The following is a 27,828-nucleotide window of genomic DNA, read 5'->3' as shown; positions in this document are numbered from 1 at the left end:
GGAACCCTGACCTTCTGCATGGTGGTTTCATTCTTATCATTCAGCTCTCAGGTTAACATCACCATCTGAGAGATGCTCCAGTCCAGAAAAGCCACCGGTCACTCTCAGCAATAGCACCCTGTTTATTTCTTGACAAGCCTCTCTGACTGTCTGATATGTTTTTCAATTTTTATTGGTTTGTTTATTTCAAAAATGTATCCTCCCACTAGTTATAAGCTTCAAGAAAAAGAGACTTATTTAATCTTATTTACCACTGTATCTGCCAGCCTCTGAAACCATGACTGCTACATGGGAGGAAGTAAATATTCATTGAAAGAATAGCCTTAAAATTGATATTATAGTAGAAAGTTTAGCAGAGAAGTAGAAAAGCATTGGACTGGAACCAGTGCAGTTTCCTGGGCTCTGCTCCAGGTTCAATGAATCTGAATCTCTAGAAATATGGCACAGGTATCTGGATTGGCCCAGGTATCAGATGGGTGATTCTGATGTAGGTGACTTCAGAACACACTTTCAAAAAACAACAGGCTGGGTGTGGTGGCTCACACCTGTAATCCCAACACTGGGAGGCAGAGACTGGCAGATTGCTTTAGGGCGGAAGTTCAAGATCAGCCTGGGCAACATGGCGAGATCGTGTGTCTACAAAAAAGACAAAAATTAGCTGGGCATGGTGATGCAGGCCTGTGGTCCCAGCTACTTGGGAGGCTGAGGTGGGAACCCGGGAGGCAGAAGTTGCAGTGAGCTGAGATCGCGCCAATGCACTCCAGCCTGGGCGACAGAGTAAGACCTCGTCTCAAAAACCAAAAAACAAAACAAACAAACAAACAAAAAACCCACTGGATTTAGAAGCCAAAGACTGATTTGCACATCCTGTTTATTTCACAGGGTTTTCATTGGGACTTAAGATAATGGCTGATAAATTTCTTTGCGTATGCCCAGCCTTACATAAATACAAAGCTAAAGAGCTATTTTTCCATAGCCTGTCCGGGGCCTGCAATATGTGCATTCAGGGGAGAGAAACTTTCTGTGCTCTGAGGCAGCTCCATTCACTGTGGAGGCCTTCCTTTCACGGAGGCGAGCAAATCCGCTCCCTCTTCCACATGACATGACATGTCTTCAAGTATTGAAGACAACCAGACTGGCTCCCTTTAGCATTTCTGGCTCTTTAGCCATTCTTAAGCCATGGTAACCTGGATATATTTCAGTTTGTTCAGCCAGTTTTAGAGTATAGATTTTTATAATTTAATAAAACATTCCATTATGGTCTGTTTAACATAGTTACCATGGTATCATTACATGGTAACTATGTATAATGAATATTATAAAAAATAACTATGACTGTAGTCTCAGGGTCAAACATTCAGGAATTTGAGTTTTTTCTCAGCTCAATAAAAATGAAGCACACTCTTGAGGAAAGAACCATTTATAGAATTTCACAAAAGACTGGTGTAGAGACTAAAAAGGCCAGTGTATCAATCTACAATGAAGAAAACCATAATAATAACTAACATGTATTTAAATCCTAAGGGCCAAGCACCATCACACATCATCTTATTTAATACTCACTACTCCATAAGTAGGGATCATGATTCTCCCCATAGTATAGGTGAGAACTGTCGAAGCATTGGTAACTTCCTCAAAAATCACATAATTAGTATTTTGTAAACTTGGTTTTAAAGCGTGACCCCAAGGCCATGTACCTACCCATTGACTACGTACTTACCCACTGGCCATGTACTTATCCTCTGACACCATACCAATTGGTCCACTTGGGCTCCTCATTTTCTTTTTTTTATTTTATATTTTATTTTATTTTTTTTGAGACGGAGTCTCGCTCTGTCACCCAGGCTGGAATGCAGTGGCGCGATCTCGGCTCACTGCAAGCTCCGCCTCCCGGGTTCACGCCATTCTCCCGCCTCAGCCTCCCAAGTAGCTGGGACTACAGGCTTCACACCTAGCTAATTTTTTGTTTTTTTTTTTTTTTTTTTTTTTTTTAGTAGAGACGGGGTTTCACTGTCTTAGCCAAGATGGTCTCGATCTCCTGACCTCGTGATCCACCCGCCTCGGCCGCCTAAAGTTCTTGGATTACAGGTGTGAGCCACCGCATCCAGCCTGGCTCCTCATTTTCTATGTTTCTTGCTAACCATCCGTTTACCTTTGGACTGACACCTTCTATTTTTAGACATAATATCACTGATTATTCCACAATCAAATTCCATTTGCATTTCCAGTTTCACCCTTGAAGTTACTTTTGTGTAGACCTAATCCCATCCATTATGTGTGTTGATTTTGTAATTTTAGTCTTTGAGTTTTTTGGGGAGGGTTCCTTGCTGATGTCTGTAACTTCGTTCAATGATCAATTAAAACACTTAAATATTTTTCCAGTTTATTTACATTAAGCTAGGCTTCTATAATTGTGCCACTGATTTTTTTTTTCAATCTAAACATAAAACTTTGCATATATCCCTGTGGGATATCATCTTGTGGTTTTTGGACAAATATTCTAGCTCGTCAAGATTATTTTAAATCTTGATTGTATCATCTGCCGTATTAGCTATTCCTTCTGGCTCTCTGTCATCTGTAAGTTTTATTAAATGAAACATCTATTCCTCATGCAAATAATTGATAGAAATGTTGAACTGCACAAAGCCAAGTATAGAGAAACTGACAGGAGGAATTAAAAAAAAGAAGAAGAAGAAGAAGTATGGGCCAGGCGCAATAGCTCATGCCTGTAATCCCAGCATTTTGGGAGGCCGAGGTGGGTGGATCACCTGAGATCAGGAGTTCAAGACCAGCCTGACCAATATGGTGAAACCCTGTCTCTACTAAGAATACAAAAATTAGCCGGGCGTGGTGGCAGGTGCCTGTAGTCCCAGCTACTTAGGAGGCTAAGGCAGGAGAATCACTTGAACCTAGGAGGCGGAGGCTGCAGTGAGCTGAGATCGCACCACTGCACTCCAGCCTGGGCAACAGAGCGAGACTCCATCTCAAAACACTCCAGCCTGGGCAACAGAGTAAGACTCTATCTCAATAAAAAAAAAAAAAAAAGTATGGTACTGAACTAAGCATGAGAATGTGAATCTAGTCACTAGAATTGACCCTAGATGCACTATTGAAAAGAGTGATTTCCTACCCTTCTCAGATATTCTTCGTGATGCTACGTGCAGGCAAATGCACCAGTGTCATTATCAACACTTTTAATGTACTTCCTTATCTCCTATAATACATTGCCTCAATAGTCAACAAATATTGATTACTTATCATGTAAAAATCATTGTGCATATGTGCTGGGGTTACAGAATTGAGGAAAAAAATTAAACTAATCACCATACTGTGATAAATCCTATTTGAAAATAAGTGATATGGGAGACCATGAGGGAGACACATAAATGTGCTTGACAAGAAATCAAGAAAGGCTTCTTAAAGGAGGTGGTACATGGGTTAAATTTGAACGTGAAGTGTAGACTGACCAAACAAGCAGTTGGAAGTGGAAAGGTTGTCAGGCACCAAGGTCATAATGGGCCCCTAAGCCATGTTAAAAGACTGGGGTTTACATTTAAAAGAGTAAAAGCTTTGGGCCTGGCAAGATGGCTCACGCCTGTAATCCCAGAACTTTGGGAGGCTGTGGCGGGAGGATTGCTTGAGTCCAGGAGTTCCAGACCAGCCTGGGCAGCATGGTAAAACCCCGTCTCCACAAAACATAGAAAAATTAGCCGGGTGTGGTGGCTCATGCCAGTGGGGTCCCAGCTACTCAGGAGGCTAAGGCAAGAGGATCACCTGAGCCCAGAGTTCAAGGCTGCAGTGAGCTGTGATCATACCACTACACTCCAGCCTGGGTGACGGACTGAGACCTTGTCTAAAAAAAAGAAAAAATTTAATTAAAGTTTCAATTAAGGACTCTGTCCATGAAGTGTTCTCTATCTACTTACACTTTTGTCAATTCCTCCTGCCTTGAAAATCCTACAGTAGTTTTTTTCCATCCCACTCAGGTCCTGTATTTTTACCTCATTAAAGTGAATATGGATCTTACATCCCTGAATTTCATGGAATGGCATCCAGACTGGGAATATGTCTCATATTCTCACTATATCCGTTTGTATCATCTTGCACAGTTCCAAGCACCAGGACGGTGAACAAATTCTTGATGAATTGAATAGCAGCAATGGCAATGAATGGTGAACAGTAGCAGTAGGAGATCAGACAGGAGGGTGACAGCCAGGAAAAATGGCACACATGCCTGAGGGAGCCTGAGACTGACAGGTAAACTCCGTAAGGGCAAGGATCATATTTGTGCTGTTCCTTCTTTGTCCCAAGTGACCAGAAGAATTGTATCATTTTTTATGTTCAGTCTTACTTTCCAAGGACAGATTATCCCTCAGGAGTTCTTTGTTTAGGTTCCTGTATCTAGGGCTGATGTTGATTTTATGCACAATTTCTTTATCCATGTCAATGTCAAGATATAGTGAGCTTTGGAGGGTATGCAGCACTGGGTTCAAAAACTAGTCTGACTCCACCCCTTCTTCTGTTTTTGAGACAGGGTCTCACTCTTTCACCCAGGCTGGAGAGCAGTGGTGTGATCACAGCTCCCTGCAGCCTCAATCTCCCCAGGCTCAAGGGATCCTCCCACCTCAGCCTCCTAAGTAGCTGGGACCACAGGTGTGCACCACCACACCTGGCTAATTTTTGAATTGTTAGTAGAGACAGGGTTTTACCATGTTGCCCAGGCTGGTCTCAAACCCCTGAGCTCAAGTGATCCATCTGCCTCGGCCTCCCAAAGTGTTGGGATTACAGGCGTGAGCCACTGCACCTTCCCCTGATCCTTTAGCTTTATTTAACCAGTCAGAATATGCAGAAAAGGGACGGAGAATAGATTGCAACTTCCATGATGAGTCAGTCAGATTGATTGAGAATGGCGTACTGGGCCTTTGGAAAGCATGTCACAATCTAATTGGTGATGTCTGTTGGCCATAAAAGAAGTGTTGAGTGGAACTCACAAGGGCCGTACATATGCTGCCTCTTATAACTATTGCCCTTAATGTGGGCAAAAATATTTTTCTGAAAGTTGGCACAATCTAAATGTGCCACCTTATAAACTGTACGCAGGTGACTCCAGCCTCTAACCTTTGTATTATGAAATAAAACATGTGTACCTAAAACATATTACTAAACAAAAATATATAAGGTATGCAAACAAAAATATGCAGCTCAACAATTTGTTCAAAGTGAATGTATGTGATACCACCACCCAGGTCAAGAAACAGAACATGATCAGCGTCTTACAAACTCCTCCCTTTAGTTCCCTCCAAACATTACCTACCGTGATTTTGACTTTCATGAATACTATGTTCTTGCTTTCCTTTATAATTTTATCACCTACAGACGTACCCATAAGCAGCACAGTTTGGTTTTGCATTGGTTTTTTCTTTCTTTTTTTTTTGGTACTTTATATGAATTGAAGCACATACTACACATTCTTCTGTATTGGGCTTCTTTTAATCAATATTATGTCTGTGAGACTGATCCATGCTGCTGTAAGTAGTTATAGTTATAGCTTTAGCTTATTCTTTTTTTCTTTTCTTTAGAGACAGAGTCTTGCTGTGTCACACAGGCTGAAGTGCAGTAGCACTATCATAGCATATTGCAGCCTTGAATTCCTGGGCTCAAACGATCTTCCTTTCTCAGCCTCTCAAGTAGCTGGGACTACAGGCATGTGTCACCATGCCCAGTTCATTATTTAAAATTTTTCGTAAAGACAGCATCTTAATATGTTGACCAGGTCTTGAACTCGGCCTCAAACAATCCTCCTGCCTAGGCCTCCCAAAGCATAGAGGCATGAGCCACAGCGCCCAGCCCTTATTCATTTTTCACTGTTGTGAATTATTACAAAGTGTGAACATATGACCACTTTATTTATCTAGTCCACAGATGATGGACACTTGGATGGTTCCCAATCTCTAACTAGTTTGAATAATGTTGCTATGAACTTTCACATTTTTGGAGCACACATTTCTGTTGGATCTATACCTAGAGACTAATTTCCAGGTCACAAGGTATTCTTACGTTCAACATTAGCAGATAGTGCCAAACTGTTTTCCAAAGTAGTTGCATCAATTTCACATCTACCAGCAATGTATGAGAATGTCAATTACTCCACATGCACACCAACGGTTTGTGTTTCTCAGTCTATTGATTTTAACCCTTCTGGCATGTGTGTGATATTTTATGTAGTTTTTAATTTTTTATTCCCTGATGGCTAATTGGCATCTTTTATTTATTTTTACCATTTGAATATATATATATGTATGTATATATGTATATATATATATTTTGAGACAGGGTCTCACTCTGTCGCCCAGCCTGGAGTGCAATGGCGTGATCTCGGCTCATTGCAACCTCCACCTCCCAGATTCAAGTGATTATCCTGCCTCCACCTCCCAAGTAGCTGGGATTACAGGGGCCTGCCACCATGCCTGGTTAATTTTTGTATTTTTAGTAGAGAAGGGGTTTCATCATGTTGGCCAAGCTGGTCTCGAACTCCTGACCTCAGGTGATGCGCCCACCTTGGCCTCCCAAAGTTCTGGGATTACAGGCGTGAGCCACCGTGGCTGGCCTTAAATATCTTCTTTTGCGAAGTCACTGTTCAAGTCTCTTGCCTGTCTACCAGATTTGTCATTTTGTATTTTTTTAATGATAAGTTATTTTTATCTATTCTGGACATAGGCTTTATCAGTTATATATTTTACAAATTTCTTCTCCTATTTGATGGCTTCCTTTACACTCTCCGAATGGTGTCTTCAGAGGAAAAGAAGCTCTTAATTTTATGTAATCCACTGCATCAATATTTCTCTTGAGATTTTGTGCTTCATTTCATTCACTTTAAGAAAAATTTCCCTATCCCAAGGTTGTGAATATATTATGCTATGCTATCTTCTAGAAGCTTCATTGTTTTATCCTTCACTTTTAGGTCTACAGTGACCTGGAATGAGTGAATGAATTTGTTTATGTTTAGTCTGGTGTGAGGCAGTAAGTCATTTAATTTTTTTACTCAGGATAGCCAACTGACCCAGTTTTGGAAAAGTGTCTTGAGAAACAACATCTTGCTTTGAATCAAGTGCTATATGTGCATGGGTCTCTTACTGGAATTCCTATTTTAACTTTGTATCCAGGTGGCAACACTACACTGATTTCTGCAGTCTTCATATGCAATGGAGCAAACCCTCCCAGTATTCTTCATCAAGTACCTTGTCTATTCTTGGCCATTTGCATTAACATGTACATTTAGAATAATCTTTCCAAGTTCCATTTTAAAATTCCAGTCGGGGTTTTCATTGGGAATACATTAAACTTATAGATCATTTTGGAGAGAAAGAACATATTTATAATATTGTATTGTCCAACTTTAACAAGCTGTATGCCTTTTTAATTTAGGTATTTTAACATAATATTGTTATGTTCTTGCACATGTTTTCTGAGGTTTATTACTGGGTATTTCAAAGTTTTGATGTTATTTTAAAAGATTACTTTATTTATTTATTTTTGTTTGTTTGTTTGTTTTTGTTTTTTGAGACAGAGTCTCACTCTGTAGCCCAGGCTGGAGTGCAGTGGCACCATCTCAGCTCACTGCAACCTCTGCCTCCTGGACTCAAGGGGTTCTCCTGCCTCAGCCTCCTGAGTAGCTAGGATTACAGGTGTATGTCACCATCTACGGCTAATTTTTGTATTTTTAGTAGAGACAGGGTTTCGCCATGTTGGCCAGGCTGGTCTCGAACTCCTGTCCTCAAGTGATCTGCCCACCTTGGCCTCCCAAAGTGCTGAGATTACAGGTGTGAGCCACTGCACTCAGCCAAAAGATTACTTTTAAATTTTTATTTTATTACTGTTCAAGGCTGGAATATAGAAATACAATGTTTTCACATATTGCTCTTGTATCCAGTGATCTGCTAAACTCAATTAAGAATTCTAGTAATTAATAGGTATTCTGGATTTTCTATATTCCCCATCATATCATATATAAATAATGAGAGTTCATTTTTTCCTTTCCAATCTTTATGCAGTCATGTACCGCATAACAATATTTTGGTCAATAACAGACTGCATATACAACGGTATAAGATTATACTGTTATAATCTTATTGGATTAAGTATAATCCAATAAGATTATAAGGGAAGCAGGGCCTAATGGCACATACCTGTAGTTCTGGGTACTCTGGAGCCAATGCTGAAAGATTGCTTGAGCCCAAGAGTTCAAGGCTGCAGTGAGCTATGATTGCACCACTGCACTCCAACCTAGGCAACAGAGTGAGACCCCATCTCTAAAAAAAAATTTTAATTTTAATTTTAAAAGATTATAATGGGGCTGGGCACGGTGGCTCACGCCTGTAAATCCAGCACGCTGGGAGGCCAAGGCAGGCAGATCATGAGGTCAGGAGTTCAAGACCAGCCTGGCCAACATGGTGAAACCCCATCTCTACTAAAAATACAAAAATTAGCTGGGCATAGTGGCGCGTGCCTGTAATCCCAGCTACTTGGGAGGTTGAGGCAGAAGAATCGCTTGAACCCAGGAAGTGGAGGTTGCAGTGAGCCAAGACCGTGCCACTGCACTCCAGCCTGGTGACAGAGCGAGACTCCATCTCAAAAAAAAAAAAAAAAAAATTATAATGGAGCTGAAAAATTCTTATCACCTAATGACTTCATAGTCATCTCAAAGTCATGGCCCAATGCATTACCTTCTCTATATTTAGTACACAAAAAATATGTACCATTATGTTAAAATTGCCTACAGTATTCAGTACAGTAACATGCTGTACAGGTTTGCAGCCAGGAACAATAGGCTATATCATATAGCATAGGTGTGAAGCAGGCTATACCATCTACATTTGTGTAAGTACACTTTATGATGTTCACACAATGACACAATCATCTAATGCTGTGTTTCTCAGAATGCATTCCCATCATTAAGTGACACATGACAGTACATTTTATTTCTCTTGTTGCCTTGCTGCATACACTAACTAGGATCAGTACAATATTGAGTAGAAATGTTGATAATAGACATCCTTATGATGTTCCCAATTTTAAAGCTTTTAACATTTTACCACTTAGTGTGATGCCTGCTGTTGGATTTTTGTAGCTACTTTTTTCAGAATACGTAAATTCCTTTGTATTGCAAGTTTGCTAAGACGTTTTTAATCAAAAATAGATGTTGAATCTCATTAGATGTTTTTCTGCATATATTTAGGTGATCATATAATTTGTCTCTTTTATTTAATTTACACAGTATGTGGGTTGAGTTTTGAATGTCCAACCAACCTTGAATTCCTGGATTAAACCCAAATTGGTCATGATTTATTATCCTTTTTCATATATTGCTAAATTTTTTGCTAATTTCTTAAAGTTTTTATGTCTATCTTCATAAGAGAGATTGATTTATAATTTTCTTAAACTGTGCTTATGAAGTTTTGGTATTAAGGTTATTCTGGCTTCATGGGGTATTACTGTCCCTTTTCCTACTCTCTGAAAAAAATTTTCAGAAGATTGGCATTATCTAATCTTTAAATGATAGAATTTGCTGGAAAAGCCATTTAGCTCCAGATTTTCTTCATTAAAAGGTTTTAAATCATGGGCTGGTTGTGGTGACTCACACCTGTAATCCCAGCACTTTAGGAGGCCAAGGCAGACGGATAGCTTGAGCCCAGGAGTTCAAGATCAGCTTGGGCAACATGGCGAAACTATCTCTACAAAAAATTACAAATATTAATTGGGCATGGTGGCATGCACCTGGAGTCCCAGCTACTTGGGAGACTGAGGTGGGAGGATCACCTGAGCCCAAGAGGTCAAGGCTGTAGTGAGACATGATCTCAACACTTCACTCCAGCCAGGGCAACAGAGTGACACTCTGCCTCAGAAAAACTAAGTAAATAAATAAAAGTTTTTAAATTATAGATTCAATTTATCTAATAATTATCAAATCATTTATATTTTTTCTTTCTACTCTATCCATTTCGGAAAGTTTCATTTTTCAGCAAATTTGTCTATTTTATGTAAATTTTCAAATGTATTTGCATAGTTATTTATACTATCCTTTCATTAAATTTTTTAATGTGTGTAATATTTGTAATCATGACGGTTTTTTATTTGTGACATTAGATGTGTATTCTGTTTTCTTTGCTTTCCTTTTTTCATGTTTTTTCCATGAGAGATTTATCAATTCTATTAGCCTTTTCAAATAAACTTTTGGATTTATTGATCCTCTCTATTCTGTTTTCTATTTCATTTGTTTCTGCTTTTATCTTTATTATTTCCTATCTTCTATTTTATTTGTTTAATTTGCCGCTCTGTCACTAAATGTTCAAAATGGATGGTTAACACATTGACAGCCTTTCTCTTTTTCTAATATACATCTTTGAAGCTATAGATCTTTCTCTAAGAATGACTTTAGCTGTATTACACTAGCTTTGATACATATTTTCAATTTTTTAGTTTAAATTATTTTTTAATTCTCATTGTCATTTCTTCTTTGAACTATGGGACTATAGAACAATATTTATTAATTTTCAGATAGTTGAGGATTTCCCATTCTGTTTTTGCTACTGATTTTTAGCTTAATTGCTTGAAATAAAAATTTTTGAAAAGTTTTAGAAACTTTCTTTATGGTCTATTAAGTTTTCCATGTGCCTGGAAAAAAATGTGTGTTTTGGGATTTTTGTGTGCTTTATTCTACACATGTCCATTAATTTAAATGTGATTATAATGCATTTTAATCTGCTATATTCTTACTAATTTTTGGTCTGTGGGTTCTCTTAGGTACTGAAAGTGATTATTAAAATTTCCCATTATAATATTTATTAGTCTATCTCACCTTTCAGTTTTGTCAATTCTTGCCTTATATATTTTTGTACTATGTTATTAGGTACATTACAATTTCCTATGAATTAAATCTTTTTTCAGTGAAAAGTCTCTCTTCATCTCTAGTAATGCTTTACAATGTGTATAACTATAGCAGTTGTGTTTTGGCTAGTATTATGTATTTTTTTATTCTTTTTCTTCAACTTTTCTGTATTTTTATGCCTTAGGTTTGTCTCTTGTAAACATGGAAATATGGTAATTTTAAAGTTTGTGTCTCATAACTCCTATATCTGGAGTCCCAATAGATCTTTTTCCATTCCCTGTTGATTTTGCCAGTTCTCATTCCTATCATCTTATCTCCTTACATGCCTAGTTGTTTTCTTATTATGCAATAGTTTTTGTATTTCAGAATTTGTTCATAGAATTAATTTGAGGTCTAGGATGATGTTATCTTCCCCAGAGAGGATTCCCATTTGTTTCTGCCCTCAAGCCATAATCACTTCAATCCAATTTAAAGGTGATTTAGGACTGATCTCAGTTCCTGTGGGGCCTCTCTATTTCTGGTTCACCCACACTCCCAGGGTTCAGACCTTCCCAGTGTTGTAACTCAGGCCTCCCAACCTGAGCAGGCACTGATGTTTAATTTCTGTTCTCCAACCTTAATCCTTAGCCACTCTCTCTAGAATGGGCAAATAACCCTAGCGGAAATTAGGCCCAAATGCTCTAGATACTGGCCAGGTAATTCTTCCCTACCTTGCTAGTTCTCCAATGCCTTAAGGCAGATATTTTTATATTCTTATCAGCTTTTCTCATAGTCCTCAGGGGGATGATCAGTCCAAATTACCTTGTCACCATTACCAGATAGATGTTCATTCTGCTCTGTTGATTTTGTTTTTAATATACAGTCATGCGTTGCTTAACAATGGGGATACAATCTGAGAAATGCATCACTAGGCAATTTTGTCATTGTGTGAACACCATAGAGTGTACCTGCACAAACATAGATGGTAGAGCCTACCACACACCTAGGCTATATGGTATAGCCTATTGCTCCTAGGTTATAAACCTGTACAGCATGTTACTGTACTGAATAGAAAATTGTAACACAGTGGTAATTATTTGTGTTTCTAAACATAGAAAACGTAATACATTGTGGGAGGATGTTAGGACAGCTATGGCATCACTAGGCAATAGGAATTTTTCAGCTCTATTATCATCTTATGGGACCACTATCATATATGGAATCATTAGGCAATGCATGACTGTAAATAATTTTACATTATGTTCTTATTATGTCTTATTATTATGATTGCTTCCTTATTATGAAAGTTAGACATTCCCACTTTTAGAAATTTAGCAAATACATGGCCGGGCATGGTGGCTAACATCTGTAATCCCAGCACTTTGGGAGGCCAAGGCAGGCAGATCACTTGAGCTCAGGAGTTCGAGACCAGCCTGGACAACATGATGAAACCCCATCTCTACTAAAAATACAAAAATGAGCCAGGCTTGGTAGCATGCGCCTGTATTCCCAGCTACTTGGGAGGCTGAGACAGAAGAATTGCTTGAACCAGGGAGGCAGAGGTTGCAGTGAGCTGAGATTGTGCCACTGTACTCCAGCCTGGGCAACAGAGCAAGACTTCGTCTCAAAAATAAAATAAAATAAAATAAAATAAAATAAAATAAAACAAAACAAAATAAAATAAAAATTTAGAAAATATAAACATGGAAAGGAAGAAAATAGAAATCACTTATAATTCCACTTTTCTAATATGTATTTCCTACTGCTCTATTTTCTATGTATATATACAAACATTTTTAACAAAAATGAGATCATGCGGTACTTACTATTTTATAACAATTTATTCATTTAATATATCACAACATCTTGATGGTTGCATGGTTTTCCAAGGTATGTATATACCACAATTCACTTAAACAATTATTGACTATCAGAATTTTTCCAATATTCAACATTATAAAACCATTGTCACAAACATTATTTTGCTAAATAGTTGAACAGTTCATGATTATTTCCTTAGGATTAACTCCTAAAAGTAGAACGGATAATCAGAAGATATAAGGCATTATATATACTGACAAGTTACCCTCCAGAAGAGGATTACCAATGTATATTTCTACTAGCAGTGTTAGAGAGTCATATTTTTCCCTTCCTACAACCAGATTGGAACTACTAAGCAATTAGTTGCATACCAACATAAATGAGATTTACCATCTTAAAACAATTTTAAAAGGATTTTTAAAGTTTTCTGTCCTGGATTTTGCCATGATTATAACTGATTTCTCCCTTAATAAGGAAAATAAGCCAACAGCTCAGAGACCAGAGGGATTTAGGAGCTTAGCAATAAAACACCAACGATTTCCTCTACTGGGAGTCTGTATAAAAGTTGGTTTATTGACATGGAATATGATGCAGCCATAAAAACAAATGAGATGGCACTTAACTCACAGAAAATAATCTCTAATGATGGGCTTTCCAATGCTATATGGCCCTTATACTAAGGACGTAGCTGGCATCTCTCATTTTATGCCCCCCTACATCTACCCAAACTGAGGAAAGAGAAATTCTACAATATCAATATGGAGAAGGAAGGCTATGGTTCTCTGTGTACTTTATAAAGAGTATTTTGTTCTATGCTCATTATTGTATATCCTGGGAAGCCTAATTTTAGTCTTATTTGAAGATGAAGAAAGAGAAACACTAAGCCACACATGCTTTTCATTTTTTGTACAAATTTATGGTGTATGTGTGCAACTTTTTTGTTTTTCTGTTTGTTTTGTTTTGCTTTGTTTTGTTTTTTGAGATAGAGTCTCACTCTGTTGCTCAGGCTGTAGTGCAGTGACACGATATTGACTCACTGCAACCTCTGTCTGCTGGGTTTAAGTGATTCTCCTGCCTCAGCCTCCAGAGTATCTGAGATTACAGGTGCCTGCCGCCACGTCTGGCTAATTTTCGTATTTTTAGTAGAGATGGGGTTTCACCATGATGGCCAGGCTGGTCTCAAACTCTTGGCCTCGGTGATCTGTTAGTCTTGGCCTCCCAAAGTGCTGGGATTATCAGCGTGAGTCATGGTGCCCAGCTGCAACTTTGTTACATGCATAGCTTGCAACGTGGTCAAGTCAGGGCATTTAGGCTATCAATCATCTGAATAATGTACATTGTATGCATTAACTAATTTCTTACCACCCCCCTCTCCCTCTTACTCTCTCACCTTTCTGAGTATCCACTGTCCATCATTCCACTCTGTATGTCTACGTGTACACATTTTTAACACTCACTTATGAATGAGAACATACAATATTTGACACACATGCCTCTAAACTAGGTATTGATGAAATTAAAACTTAGTTTCAAAGGCTTATTTTTCTTGGTGTATTCACTGTTGTAAAATTACCCTGTGGAAATAGCAGATAGCTGCTTCTGGAATGTATCTTGACATAAACTGATAAATTCAGCAAAGACATCTACCTGTCAACTGACTTTTATACTCCAATTATGTTATTTTAGTTTTATTTCTAAATATTATTAGACAATGATTAGAAATATTAAATAATTGGCCGGGCACGGTGGCTCACGCCTGTAATCCCAGCACTTTGAGAGGAGGGTGGATCACAAGGTCAGGAGATTGAGACCATCCTGGCTAACATGGTGAAACCCCGTCTCTACTAAAAATAGAAAAAATTAGCCGGGCGTGCCGGTGGGCGCCTGTAGTCCCAGCTACATGGGAGGCTGTGGCAGGAGAATGGCGTCAGCCCGAGAGTCAGGGCTTGCAGTGAGCTGAGATCACACCACTGCACTCCAGCCTGGGCAACAGAGCGAGACTCTGTCTCAAAAAAAAAAAAAAAGAAATATTAAATTATTAAGGCCCTGGTTTAATCCATGAGACAGTAGATTACAGTGGTAAATAGCATGAGCTCTGGGGTCAGACTGTTGGAGTTTGGGAAAGTGACATCTAGACAACTTTGAGCAAATTACTTAGCATCTCTATGTCTGGTCTTCCTTATGTGGAGAATGAGGATGACAGTGGTACACATTTCAGATGGTTGTTTTGAGGATTAAATGAGATAATACCTATAAAGTGTTTAGATCAATACCAGGCACATGGTAAGGCTTGCAGTTAGTTATTATACAAGGGGCTCTATAAATAAATGTTTAATTGAAAAAAATCAACAGATCCATCTGGGGGTGGGAGTTAACCACTCTTACCCCAAAATGGAAAACCCTTGCTATTGGAATAACTTTCCAGAATAAAATATATGAAAGAAAACTTGATGAAATACAGGCATTAAATGTTATCACACAACCATCCATAAATTCTGGGTTTCCACAAAGCAGTTCTTCCGAATCATAATTAAGGGTTTGAAAGTCAAATGATTTAAGTGCTAGTTTTAATTACCTCTTGGTGAACTTTAGTGTGTTAGAATTGTCACAACTTTCCTTGAGGATTACTCTGAAGCCAAGCAATACAGTGGGAAATTATTAACTCCTACTTTGGTACAGCAATTATCTGCATTACAAGGTTTATGCAATTAGCTGTTTAAGATGTCATTATATTTTGCCATCTGGTACACAGGAGTTTATGCATATGAACAGGCACGTGCTGAAGTGATTTTCACTATATGACTTGTTCTCAACCCAAGTCATCGCTCTAATGAGGGGAAGTTGCCGTGCACCGTACATTAGTGGCAGGTGCACACTATCAAGCTTCATTTTCATCGAAGACCTTCATTTTTCCATTTTAAAGTATTCTGCACAAGTGCTGGAAAATTAATTAGTCGTTCGCAATTGAACAACGCCTGCAGACGCGTTCCTTAGCAGTTAGGCGGGGGCACGGCTTCAGGTAGGGCCCACTTCTCCTCACCCGGACGGCTGCAAGGAACCCTCATTCTGTGCAATCCACTGCAGTAAACCTCCCCTCGCGAAGAGGGAAGCGGGGCTCGCTGTTGCACCCCAGGCCGAGCGCCCTAGGGGAGAGGGAGCCGCAGCGAGTCCCGAGATCCCAGCCCGGCCTCGACGCCGGGGCGCTCCCGGAGCGTGCGTCCTTGCCCGAAGCGCATTAAAACGGCGCCCTCTGGTGTCAGCTCGCGGCGGCCGGGTAAAAGCAGTGGCGCTGGGGGTCGAGTTCTACTCGCCACCCTGTTCGCAAACTGAAAGATCCCGGAGTCTAGAAAGTCCCTTGCCGCTCTGCGGACGCTGTGTCCACGGCCCCGCTGTCGCGCAGAGCTAGGCTGCGATCAGAAAGCCCGGCTCCCCTGGCCCCAGACAGTGGCTCCCGGGGGAACCAGAGTGGAGGGCGAGGAGGGACCTGGCCTTAGAAGGCAGGAAGGACAGAACCCCCAAGCCACGACGGCAGCGGGGCGCGGGGACGGCCGGGCTCCAGCCACAGAGGCCCGAACTCGGCCCGCACTGCCCGGCGGCAGGCCGCGAAGGAGCCCCGGGTAGTGGGGGCGGCAGGAAGGAGAGGCGCGCAGGGCTTTCGGGGCCTCCCCAAGCCCCGGGCTCCCGTCTGGGCTTTGTGGGTTGGCGGTGTCTGAATCGCCGACGGGCCGAGCCGTGCCGGGAAGGCGCGCGGCCCCGCGCGGGCACCTGGCCGAGGCCGCCCCGCGCTGCCATTGAAATGTGACACTGATGAACGAGCTAGGCCCGCGGCTTTCTTTGGGAGAGCTGGGAGTCGCCAGTCGCGAGATCTGGGGCTCTCAGGTTCCCTGGGAAACGTTCTCCCCGCACCCCCCTGCCTCCACCTTCGGCACTATTGCTACCCTCTCCCATTTCCCCCCAACACACACACACACACACACACACACACACACACACACACACACACACCTCACGCGTTTTCGAGTGCCAGACCAAGAGTCTTAAGTTCAGCTCCAGGAAGACGGGGTGGTGGCGGGAAAGAACATTCTGACGACGGGGAAGTTTGAGTTGGTTGGGGCCGAGTCAATAAAGTCGCCCCTTGAGCCTTTTGTTTTGAGGCTCTGATTGCAACGGCGCCTTTCGCCTTTTATATTTGGGGCCTGGTGGGTGACAGTGAGGGGACAGAGGAAGGGGACGGAGCACGTGGAACCTGGCCCCTTTTGGGATGTTTCTGCACCAGCTTTTGTTGGGGGAGAGGGTGGGAAGCCAAGGAGGGAGAGTGGGTGCCTTACAGGCAAGCAACAAGGATTTCTTGAGAGACAACAACGTGCGGAGCACTGAATCAGGCACCAGCAGCGCTTATTGAGAATGAGAATAGGATCTTGTAAGCTGATTAGCGAGAGAAAAATTCAAAAAAGGGACAAATTGGTTTGATTAAGTATCCAAATAGATGCAGCAAAGCTGAGTAAACAAATCAAGTATGGGTATTGGAATTGGCTAGTGGAGTCTCAGAGCATCTGTGTGTGGACATCTCCGTGAGTTCATTGCAGTTCAGAGGTTGTTCTATGTAGGCCCAGCCTAGAAAACAGATACTTAATAAAGTTCGAGATGACGTTGTTAAAAAAAAGAGCCAATCATTCCGGTTGGAAGATAAAGTTGGACAAGTAAATCAAGCCCACACTGAGAAGGCTGAGGGGCCCAGAATCTAACGGATAATCTACTGGCTTTGGGGCCAGACTAGCACAGAAGCAGCCCTATCCAAGCCTCTTAAGAATTGTAACTATGAGTCTCTGTTTCCCTCCCTGAAATGGGGATAATTATGCCTTGGTATTGTGAGGAATACACAGGGTTAAATGAGACAATGTCCTTGGGCCTAATACTTTTGGTATTGATATAACACCTCCTTCTCTTTCAACCATTTCAAAATCGTTCCCATGATCCCTAGGCTCTGGGCATCTTCAGGAGTTCTTCAAATAAATATGTGACTATGCCCATCTTGTTTATGTTCAGTCAGCTCTGTTGCCTCAGACACTCAGCAGTCCATGTTATACTGATATCTTTTGTAGCATCTAAATTATTTGAAAACATTGAGTTTTTACTACAAGCTTCTGGTAATTGACTTTCGGAGTAACCGGCCCATAAGACTGGTCCATTTAATGTCAATAATAAGTAATATCAGTTTATTAGACGCTCACCAGTGGCCCTAACTGAACATTCCACCCCCCATGATCAAGAGCAGCAGTTCAGCTTCTTAAGCAAATCTTATTCCTGTCTGTTGTAAAAAGTCATTTCATTGTAATAAGTATCTGTTTTCCCAAAGTTAAAACTACACAGAACAGCCTGTGCCCTGCAATTGATTCAGGGAGATACCCACATTCTGAAGTACTGAGACTGGGACTTGGGAAGGTCAATGCTCTGATTCAACACAGGTGATATGAAGAACACTAATGAGTTTCAAAGAACACTAATGAGTTTCAAAGGCCTATAGGCCTGGCGCAGTGGCTCACACCTGTAATCCTAGCACATTGGGAGGCGAAGGCAGGCGAATGGTCAGAAGTTCGAGACTAGCCTGGCCAACATGGTGAAATCTCGTCTCTACCAAAAATACAAAAATTAGCTGGACGTAGTGGTACATGCCTATAATCCCAGCTACTCGGGAGGCTGAGTGAGGCAGGAGAATTGCTTGAACCCAGCAGGCGGAAGTTGCATTGAGCTGAGATCACACCACTGCACTCCAGCCTGGGTGACAGAGCGAGACTCTGTGTCAAAATAAATAAATAAATAAATAAATAACCAAAGTGGCCTCTAGACTGGATCACAGCTCTGCCCTTTATTTACTAAAAAGAGCCCTGGATTGCTCATTGTCGGGAAATGGTACCAAAAAGTAGTAGCTAAGGTTTCCAGAAATATACCCATCCAATCCACACTCTTACACCAACCAATGTGTGTTTCCATGACATGGAAGTCCTAAAGTCTGTTCTCAAGTTGTCCTAGCTATATGAAGATGATGAAATGAGGAACATTAAAATTCTAGAATGAAGATAGTAATTTCAGGAAGAAAATTTATCAGCTTAATGTTTGAGCTAGGGTATATGTTCTTTGAACGTTATCCTCATGATTTTATTATAACAAAACTAAGGCATGAACTTGAAAAATGGGAGAATGGGAGAAAATTTTACCCTAAAACTAATAATGTAAATGTCGGGAGAAATACTCTTCTATTTCTCCATATTTCTGCTAGGCACCTAGAACAGTGTAGAATATACAAAATACATTCCACTAATATGTGTTGGTTTCAACTGGTTTTTCTTTACAAAGCCCTCTTATCTAATTACCAACTGGTCCCCAAAAGCTAACAATCTAACCACGCAACTTTACATTTGATAACTTTATGGTGTTAGTTACACGGTAGGGTTTTCCTTCTAACGAATCCTCTGTGGCATCTGTTTCAAAATGAAAATCTACTATATTATTAGAAACACTCTCAGTGTAAAGAAACCAGAGATGAATTGCCAAAGTCTGAGCTCACAATAATACATTGGCAAGCAGAAGCATCATGGCTGGACCCAGTGGGAGAAAGAAGATGGAATGCACACCTTTACATCCAATACCCAACTCAAACCCTTCTATCAGTAACTCCACACCTTTTGATGAGTTCAGTTGTTCTCGGGGATGGAAAGGAGGTTTCTGGTTAGGAATGATGAACGGGTTGGTTTGCTACTTAGGTAAGTAAGAAGAAGGGGAACTAATGAGTAATTGTTGCACAATGACAAAACAACACTCCTGAAAGGAGCATAATTTGCTTCCCTGAACAATCCAGTCCTTTCATCATAAAATGTTCCTATTACATGGATACAGACCAGCAAAAACATTTGCTATACAAAAACACCTATTGTAAATAATTTCCATAACCAGATCGACAAAGCACTATGACTATAGTTTAGATGCCAGGATTTGACAGTAGCTAGATTATACTAAACTTTTCATTGTAATGTATTCACTAAAATGACATTTGGTCGTTTTGGTCATAAAATAAATATAAATTATTGATATTTATAAAATTACAAATTCACTCATTCTTTGGTTTTTCCCAATGCACCCCTGCTCCCTTCTTCCATCATCAACATTTTCCTAGGAAACATTATAATCTACAATTAACTGAGGCTAAAAACACCATCTTTTACCACATCTTTAGCATAGCAAAACTACCAAGCAAGCCACCCTTCTGCCTGATCTTTCTTGATAACTTTTTTAAGTACCCTAGAGTCAGTTGGTGCGTTCTTAAGTTGTAATGCAGTGGAAGACACCTGGGTGTGTGCTGGGAGATCTGGGCTCTCCATAACCTGGCTCTGCCACTTCTCTATGAGACTTTAAGTGACTCGCTTGATCTCCCTGAACCTGTCCTTCCTCTTCTGTGATGACAGAAGTTAGTCCTACTTCACAAAGGTGTTGTGAGAATTATATGACACCTGATATTTAAAATTCCTAATCTAGTAATGTAGCACACAGTAGGTACTTAAAGGTAGATTAATGTTAAAGTTAGATTCTGACTGGACATGGTGGCTTGAGTCTTCAGTACCAGCTACTCAGGAGACTGAAGGAGGAGGATCCCTTGAGACCAGGAGTTTAAGGCTACAAGTATGCTATCACTGTATCTGTGAACAGCCACTGCACTCCAGCCTGGGCAACATAGCAAGACTACAACTCCAAAAGAAAAAAAAAAAAGGTAGATTCTGAAATATAGTGAAATATAAATCTAGGGCTCCTAGAGTAAAAAAAAAAAAAAATTATTTATTTATTTATTTTTTTTTTTTTTTTTTGAGACAGAATCTGGCTCTGTCGCCCAGGCTGGAGTGCAGTGGTGTAATATTGGCTCACTGCAACCTCCACATCCTGGGTTCAAGCAATTCTCCTGCCTCAGCCTCCCAAGTAGCTGAGATTACAGTGCCCACCACCACACCCAGCTAATTTTTGTATTTTAGTAGAGACAGGGTTTCACCATGTTGGCCAGGCAGGTCTCGAACTCCTGACCTCAGGTGATCCACCTGCCTTGGCCTCCCAAATTGCTGGGATTACAGGCGTGAGCCACTGTGCCCTGCCAAAAAATATTTTTAAAAGCAGAAAAAATATATAGCAACTATGGCTTGCATCCCTATGTCTTTGTTTCTTCATCTTTAAAATTGGGATAATGGGCCAGACACAATGGCTCATGCTCATAATCCCAGCACTTTGGGAGGCCAAAGCAGGAGGATCCCTTGAGCCCAGGAGTTTGAGGCTGCAGTGAGTTGTGATTGTGCCACTGCACCCCAGCCTGGATGACAGAGAGAGACCCTGTCTTTAAATAAATAAATAAATGGAGATAATGTATACCATATAAGATTGTGAAAATTAAATGATAATTAAATCATTTAATAGAGGCAAATGATAATAAAAATAGTAAACAGTAATAGTAAGTCATCCACAAATATAAGATGTTGTTTGGGTTTTTCGGTTTGTTGTTTTGTTGTTTTTGAGACAGGTCTAGCTTGTCACCCAGACTGGAGTGCAGTGGTGCCATTTCAGCTCAGTGCAACCTCAGCCTCCCAGGCTCAAGCCATCCTTCCATCTTGGCTGTCGAAGTAGCTAGGATTACAGGCATGGGCCACCATGCGCAGCTTTTTTTTTTTTTTTTTTTTTGTAGAAATGGGTTTCTCTGTGTTGCTCAGGCTGGTCTCCAGCCTGTGGGCTCAAGTGACCCATGCACCTCCCAAACACTGGGATTACAGGCTTGAGCCACCACATAGCCATTGTCTATTTTTTTTTTTTTTCTCTCTGAGACAGAGTCTCACTCTGTTCCCCAGGCTGGAGTGCAGTGGTGTGATCTCGGCTCACTACAACCTCCACCTCCCAGGTTCAAGTGATTCTCCTGCTTGACTACTGAGAAGCTGGGATTACAGATATACCACCACGCCCAAGTAATTTTTGTATTTTTATTAGAGATGGGGTTTCGCCATGTTGGTCAGGCTGGTCTCGAACTCCTGACCTCGGGTGATCCGCCCACCTCGGCCTCCCAAAGAGCTGGGATTACAGATGTGAGCCACAGCACCCGGCCTACAGCCGTTGTCTGTGAGGAGATAAGCTAGTTATCAAAACTCCCCGTAACCCATCCTGTTTCCTACTCAAACTCTTGAGTTTGAACCTCTTAGCTCTCTCCCACTTCCTCTAAGGCCCTAATCTTCAAGGAACAGAAAGAAGCTAAACAGTCTTACAAGTTAGATTTCTTAGAATAAAAGATGGGTTTTCACATTGGAAATAGGTGAAAGTTGGCTGGGTGTGGTGGCTCAGGCCTGTAATCCCAGTAATCCCAGCACTTTGGGAGGTCGAGGCGGGCAGATCATCTGAGATCAGGAGATTGAGACCAGCCTGGCCAACATGGTGAAACGCTGTCTCTACTAAAAAATACAAAAAATTAGTCGGGCATGGTGGCGCGTGTCTGTAGTTCCAGCTACTCAGGAGGCTGAGGCAAGAGAATTGTTTGAGCCCGGGAGGCAGAGGTTGCAGTGAGCCGTGACCCCGCTATTGCACTCCAGCCTGGGCAACAGAGAGAGATTCCGACTCAAAATAAATAAATAAATTAATTAATTAATTAATAAAAACAATTTTTAAAAAAGAAAGAAATAGGTGAAAATTCCTTAGAAGGCACCTACAACTTGTTACCTACATCATCTCATTAAATTCTCACAATGACTCTATCAGACAGGTACCACTATTCCCTCTTGAGGGATGAGGAAATAGAGACTCAGGGAGATAAAGTAACTTGGCCAAGGCTACACAGCTATTCTCAAGGAAACGTAGTGCATCCCATGAAAATAGCCTGAAGTCGAGATACTGGAGTCAAAGTGCAGCCAAAATTGTCAGGGTGCAGCCTGCCTGTCCAATCAGAGCTTCTACTTCTTTGATACTGGAATCCCCCGATTCCTGAAATTAACACCCAGTTCTCCACTCCCCAAAAGCACACGCTGAGTGCCCTCAGGGCTCTTGCTGTTGCCAACAGACCTATAACTCTGTACAGGCTCAGGCAGCTGAGAGGAGGCTGTGGACACAACAGGCCTTGCTAGGCTTGCTGCGACGGGGCCGCATTACTCGGCAGGCGCGTCTCTTTCTCCTGCCTGCTATCTAGAGCTCACCTGTAGGTGGCGCCCTGCTTCGCTCAGGGGAATTTGGAGGGCGAGGACACGGGTCACCAGCTGCCTCCCCTGAAGGCCAATTTAAGTTGTCCCCTGGCTTGAACTCAGCGCAGGAACCTCGGTGATGGGGACGTGCCCCCCTCCCCGGGCGCTCTTCCTCTTCCAGCCCCCCTGCCCTCCCCTCTCCAGGGGCTGGCGGGCCTGCGCTTCCTCCGAGGTCGGACTACGCGGCGCGATCTCCAAGCGCTGAGGCCGAGCCTGGCGCTCCGGGGCGGCGCTTCGGTCCCCGACCCTCGGGCCGGCCCGCTGGCCCCCACTCCGCTTCCTCCCGGCACCCGCTTCGCCGGCAGCTGTAGCGGAGGTGGAGGGATGGGGGACTGTGACCCCCGTGAGTGCCGGCGGGGCGGGGCAGCTTTAAAAACTTCTGAAAGGCCTCGTTCAAAGCCTCAAAGGATAGAACTTGGGCCGGAAGGCGGTTTCCACGGAGGGGCCTAAAAGGGGGCTGGGGGTGCACCTGCAGGGCCAGGAGCCGCGGCTTGGGAAGGGGGGCCCGGTCACCGCGAGCGCCGCAGTCCCCGCCCCGCACTCGCCGCCCCTTGGAGCCGCCGCGGCCCCGCCCGGGCCCTGCGCTTTCATCCTCCCCACGGGACAGCGGCCGCGCGGGGCGGGGGCGGCTCTGGCCGGCGCGCTCCCCGCGGGGTCTTCCTTCCCTCCGGCCCCTCCCTGGGAACCCGAGATTTCGCCGCAGAGCTGAACTCCCAGATTTTAACCCCAACCCCCCCGGGCGGGAGGCCGCGGAGAACCGGGAGTAGCGACCGAGGAAGCGTCCCCAGTCACCTCCTAGCCCCCCACACAGAGCCCCGGGGAGGGTGAGGAGGAGGAAGAGCGGGAGGAGGACCCGCGCCGGTGGGTGGGGGCAGGGAGGCGGTGTCCGGGGTCGCAGGGCGGCGCTCCGGAGAGTGGCCCCGGCGGCGACCGGAGTCGCCGCGGCCGCCGCGCCACCTCGGGCAGGTGGGGAGGGAATGCGCGGCCGCCGCCAACCAGGGTCGCTCTGCCGTAGACGCCGAGCGGACGCGGTCCGGCGCTCGGCCGGAGAGCCTGCTAAGGGGCTTTTCATTAGCACCGCATTAGGAGGACACTCATCCTCCAGAGTCCTTCCCGTGGAAGCTCTTGAGTGAATTAGGTAAATGATTTGCTCCATTTGTAGTTTCTGAAGATATTTTCTCAGATCTTCAATTGAGCGCTTTAGCCGGGGAGCACATCTGTGGGGGCCTCCTTCCCACTACCTAGGGTCTCACTCGGTGACAATTGCTGAGTCAGTGAGGACGTGTGGGGAAAGGTAAAAGTGGAATTGAGCAAAGCTGAGTAATTTAGCTAAGGAAGAAAAATCGCTACTGAAAATAGAATAGTTTAAAAATAAACTACATAAAGTTTATTCTTTTGCTTGGAGTCCTGCTCCTTGATCCGAGAAAGTAAAATCCATCAGAGTTGGGAGTTCCCCCCCTCATTAGCATTTATTACACTTTTTCAAAGTTACTGAAAGACTTCTTTTAGTGAATTTTAAGAAGCAATCGTGGTTGACATTACAGGCATCAAAGGTTTGGGGAACAGATGGGTAAACTTCCAAAGAGCTTAGTTGCAACACTAGCTCTCAAATGTAGTGTCAACTTTTATTTTAAAAAATAAAATAGGGTGGTGTTTGTATTAAACTTTTATATTTCAAGAGGTAGAGAACACCGAAGAGGAAAGAGACTGAAGGGAAAATAGGGTGTTGGAAACAAAAAGAGAAAGGCGAGATTGACTGTAACATTCTGGTCTTCAACGAGTCCCAAGTTGGAATCCTAAAGCACTGCACATTTCTGGTAGCGTTAACTCTAACTGGAATATTGGCGGGCCTGGTCTCTAAGTGCGTCCTAAGAAAAAACAGATTTAAGCAAAATGTTTTTTTCCCTTTTGTGAAGGGAAAAAATTTAAGCACTTGCTTCATGCGGTAGCCCCAGCGGAAAAGCGAGCCCTCCCGCTCCCGGTGGCCTGAACTGAATTTGCTGCTTTAAAATCGGCAGGTGTGCCCAGCGTTCCCAGCGCTGCAGCCGGGACCTGATGAGTAAGAGTAAGAGGGCTCAACCGCAGGACATCACATCCCGGGTACCTAACGTCGGCATTTAAGCAGACAGGGACTAATACGCTGGAACTATCCTCCCGACACTGGCAAAGCCCAGAGACCGCATTTCCTACCACTTTGCCCACTTTGTACTGGGCACCCTCGGTAAACAGGATGAAAGCAACATTTTTATCCCTTAAGACGAAAATGTGACCTTTAGAATACTCCCTATTCCGGGGTTGACAGCATGTCAAGGGCTCAGAGGCAAGCTTGCATTACACATAGGACAAGTACAACTTATCAGGGTGCAAAAAAGGACAAGAAACTTTGTAAAAGTTGGAATCAGTATTCAAAGAGATAGTTTCAGGTGGTGCTACGTAATGGCATGGTAACCACAAGAGGACCAGAAATGCTTGGAGTGCATTTCTGTTCTCGAAGAGGGGTTGAGGGTAGAGGCTTGGTGCACTGTGGTTTGAAGGTTTACAGAAAGCAGCCTTATCCTCATGAAACTGGGAGGCTATGCTCTCTCCACAAAATACTCTTAATGATTTTCGCCCCAGAGATACCAGGATCCAAGACCTTCGCAGGCTCTCCTGGCCTGAGGAATCACAAAACTTGCAAACTCTGCAGTTTTTCCCTTGAGTTCACTTTAAAAACACAGGCACCTTGAGCACAAAACGATTAAGGTGGTGGTTTCCCCGAGACAACAAACCAGGCACAAACACACACCTTAGTCTGCACTGGCACTAACATTCCCACTCTAGGGCCACTCACTGCCAGTGAAAGAACAACAGCTATCCACTTCAAGTGTGGGAACAAGCTTGATTCAGGGTGCAAACACATGCCCACAAAACACAAAAGGGGAACGGTTACTCCAAAAGAAGTCTGAAGACTTCCAGTAAGCACTAAAGAACAGCCCGGAAGGTCTGCAACCTGTCAGCTCCAGGGGCCGTCACCACTCCATCCTGTAGCCCCACAGCATTGAGTGCTGTGTTTCAAAAATTGGAAAGTGCTGGGTTTTAGTTGGGGCTGGGTCCTGCCTTCTCCCCTCTTCCTCCAGATCGGGCCCTTTCTGTAAGCGGATTTGCTTTCCCGTGTATCGCCAGCAGGTCGTTTTTAGGAAATCTTGCTTCTGCAAAACGTTTTAAACATGGTAATATATTGCAGTCTTATTAAGTCTCCCTCCAGAAGCGGGTGAAAGGGGCTCTGTTTTCCTGAAAGATTCAGGAACTCCACTGTCTGAGCAAGACTAGCCCAAGGAAGGTTTGGATTGACTCCGCTATCCACTTAAGTGAAGACAGTATTTTTGTTGCTGTTGTTGTTTTTGGTTTATGTTTGTTTTTTGTTTTTGTTTGGTTGGTATTGGTTTTGGTTTTGGTTTTGAACGCCTAGGAGATTTTAAATTCACATAATCCTCCCTCCAAAAGGGAAAACAAAAACAAAAAAACATTGAACTTGCTACCTTCATTATAAGCCACCCCAGAAGAAGCTGAGAGGACAGGCTGCTGAGCTGGTGGACCACGAATTAATGTGGAGAACGAGGCCGTTCGGGCTAGGTTCCCGGGGCTCAAAGACGCAAAGGGAAGGCGACAAAGGTTCCTCACAGGTCGCCGTTAGGGAGAGGGGGCAGCGCAGGAAACCCGTTTATTTAAAGTTCAGTTGTGTTGGGCATCTGATCCAGGACAACTCGCCCAGGAGCCCGGCGGGTTTCAGCTGCCACCACGAAAGTAAGGATCGGTTCTGCCGCGTCGCCCCCTCCTTCCCCTTGGGATGCGCCAGGCGGGCGACAGATAAGGGGGCGCGGCGCGGGGTCAGCCACCGAGCCAGAGGGCGGCGCCCGGTTGCAGCGCTCCACAGCCTCCTCCTGCAGCCTCGCGGTCGTGACCTTGCCGAGCAGCTCCTGCGCCTCAGGCTCGGTCCCTGCACCCGCCCTCACTCCAGTCCCTCTCAGGGCCTGCAGTGGAAGATCCCCGTGGTCCGGGTGGGTGGCGATGGAGAGCAGAATTGAATTTATTTGCTCTCAAATTCCCCTAAAAGCTCTGAAACTGGGAAAGTCCGCAGGCCGCCAGGGACAGTAATCACTGAGTCTCCACCCGGACGCAGGAGGTCTCGGCAGGAGCTCCCAGGCCAAGCGCCCGCGACTTCTGGGTGCCAGGTTGCTGCAGACGAGAAATGAAGCCCCGCCAGATCTCCCACATTGGGCTCCCGAAATTTTTTGAAGTATGAGTACCTTAGATTTCCCTTCTGATACTTACAGCGCCTCTTTCGAAGGGGTGTGTGCGAGTGTGATAGTGAAGATGGGGTGGGGAGTTCTTGCCTGCTAAATAAAAAGTCTCACCCTGGCCCCACAAGCGAGCAAGGGGGAGACAGGCAGGTGGAGGAGAAGGTAGCACACCCTCTTCTATTTTTATTCATTATTTTTAAAATTGTGTAAGATTGATCAAGTGGAGTCCTACGCTCACGCCAGCGCTTGGAATGAATGAATTTTTCTCTCGGCGCTCTCAGCAAGATGTTTTCTACTAATGGAGAACTTTACCCCGGGTCTTGCAACCCAGTAAACTTGGCGTCCCATACCACACTGGGCGTCCCAGGCCTGCCTGCCCTCGACGGGGCGGTCTCTCTGCCGGCCCCTGGTAAAACAGTTACTGCACCTGGGGCTTCGAAGAGTGCAAGGAGGAAAGAAGTGGGGCATTACTTTCCAACAAGCAATGACCTCAGCCTGCCAGCGCCTACCTTGTTCTGGAAACACCTAATCTCTGCTTCCGCTATAAAGCTTAACTGCAGCTTGCCTCCAATCCCAAATTGCAAACACTAGCAGAATTGCTCCCTTAAGCATTTCA

The sequence above is a fragment of the Pongo abelii genome, chromosome 1 (assembly GCF_028885655.2).
Source record: "Pongo abelii isolate AG06213 chromosome 1, NHGRI_mPonAbe1-v2.0_pri, whole genome shotgun sequence".
Classification (NCBI taxonomy): domain Eukaryota; kingdom Metazoa; phylum Chordata; class Mammalia; order Primates; family Hominidae; genus Pongo; species Pongo abelii.
This window is presented reverse-complemented; position numbering follows the sequence as displayed.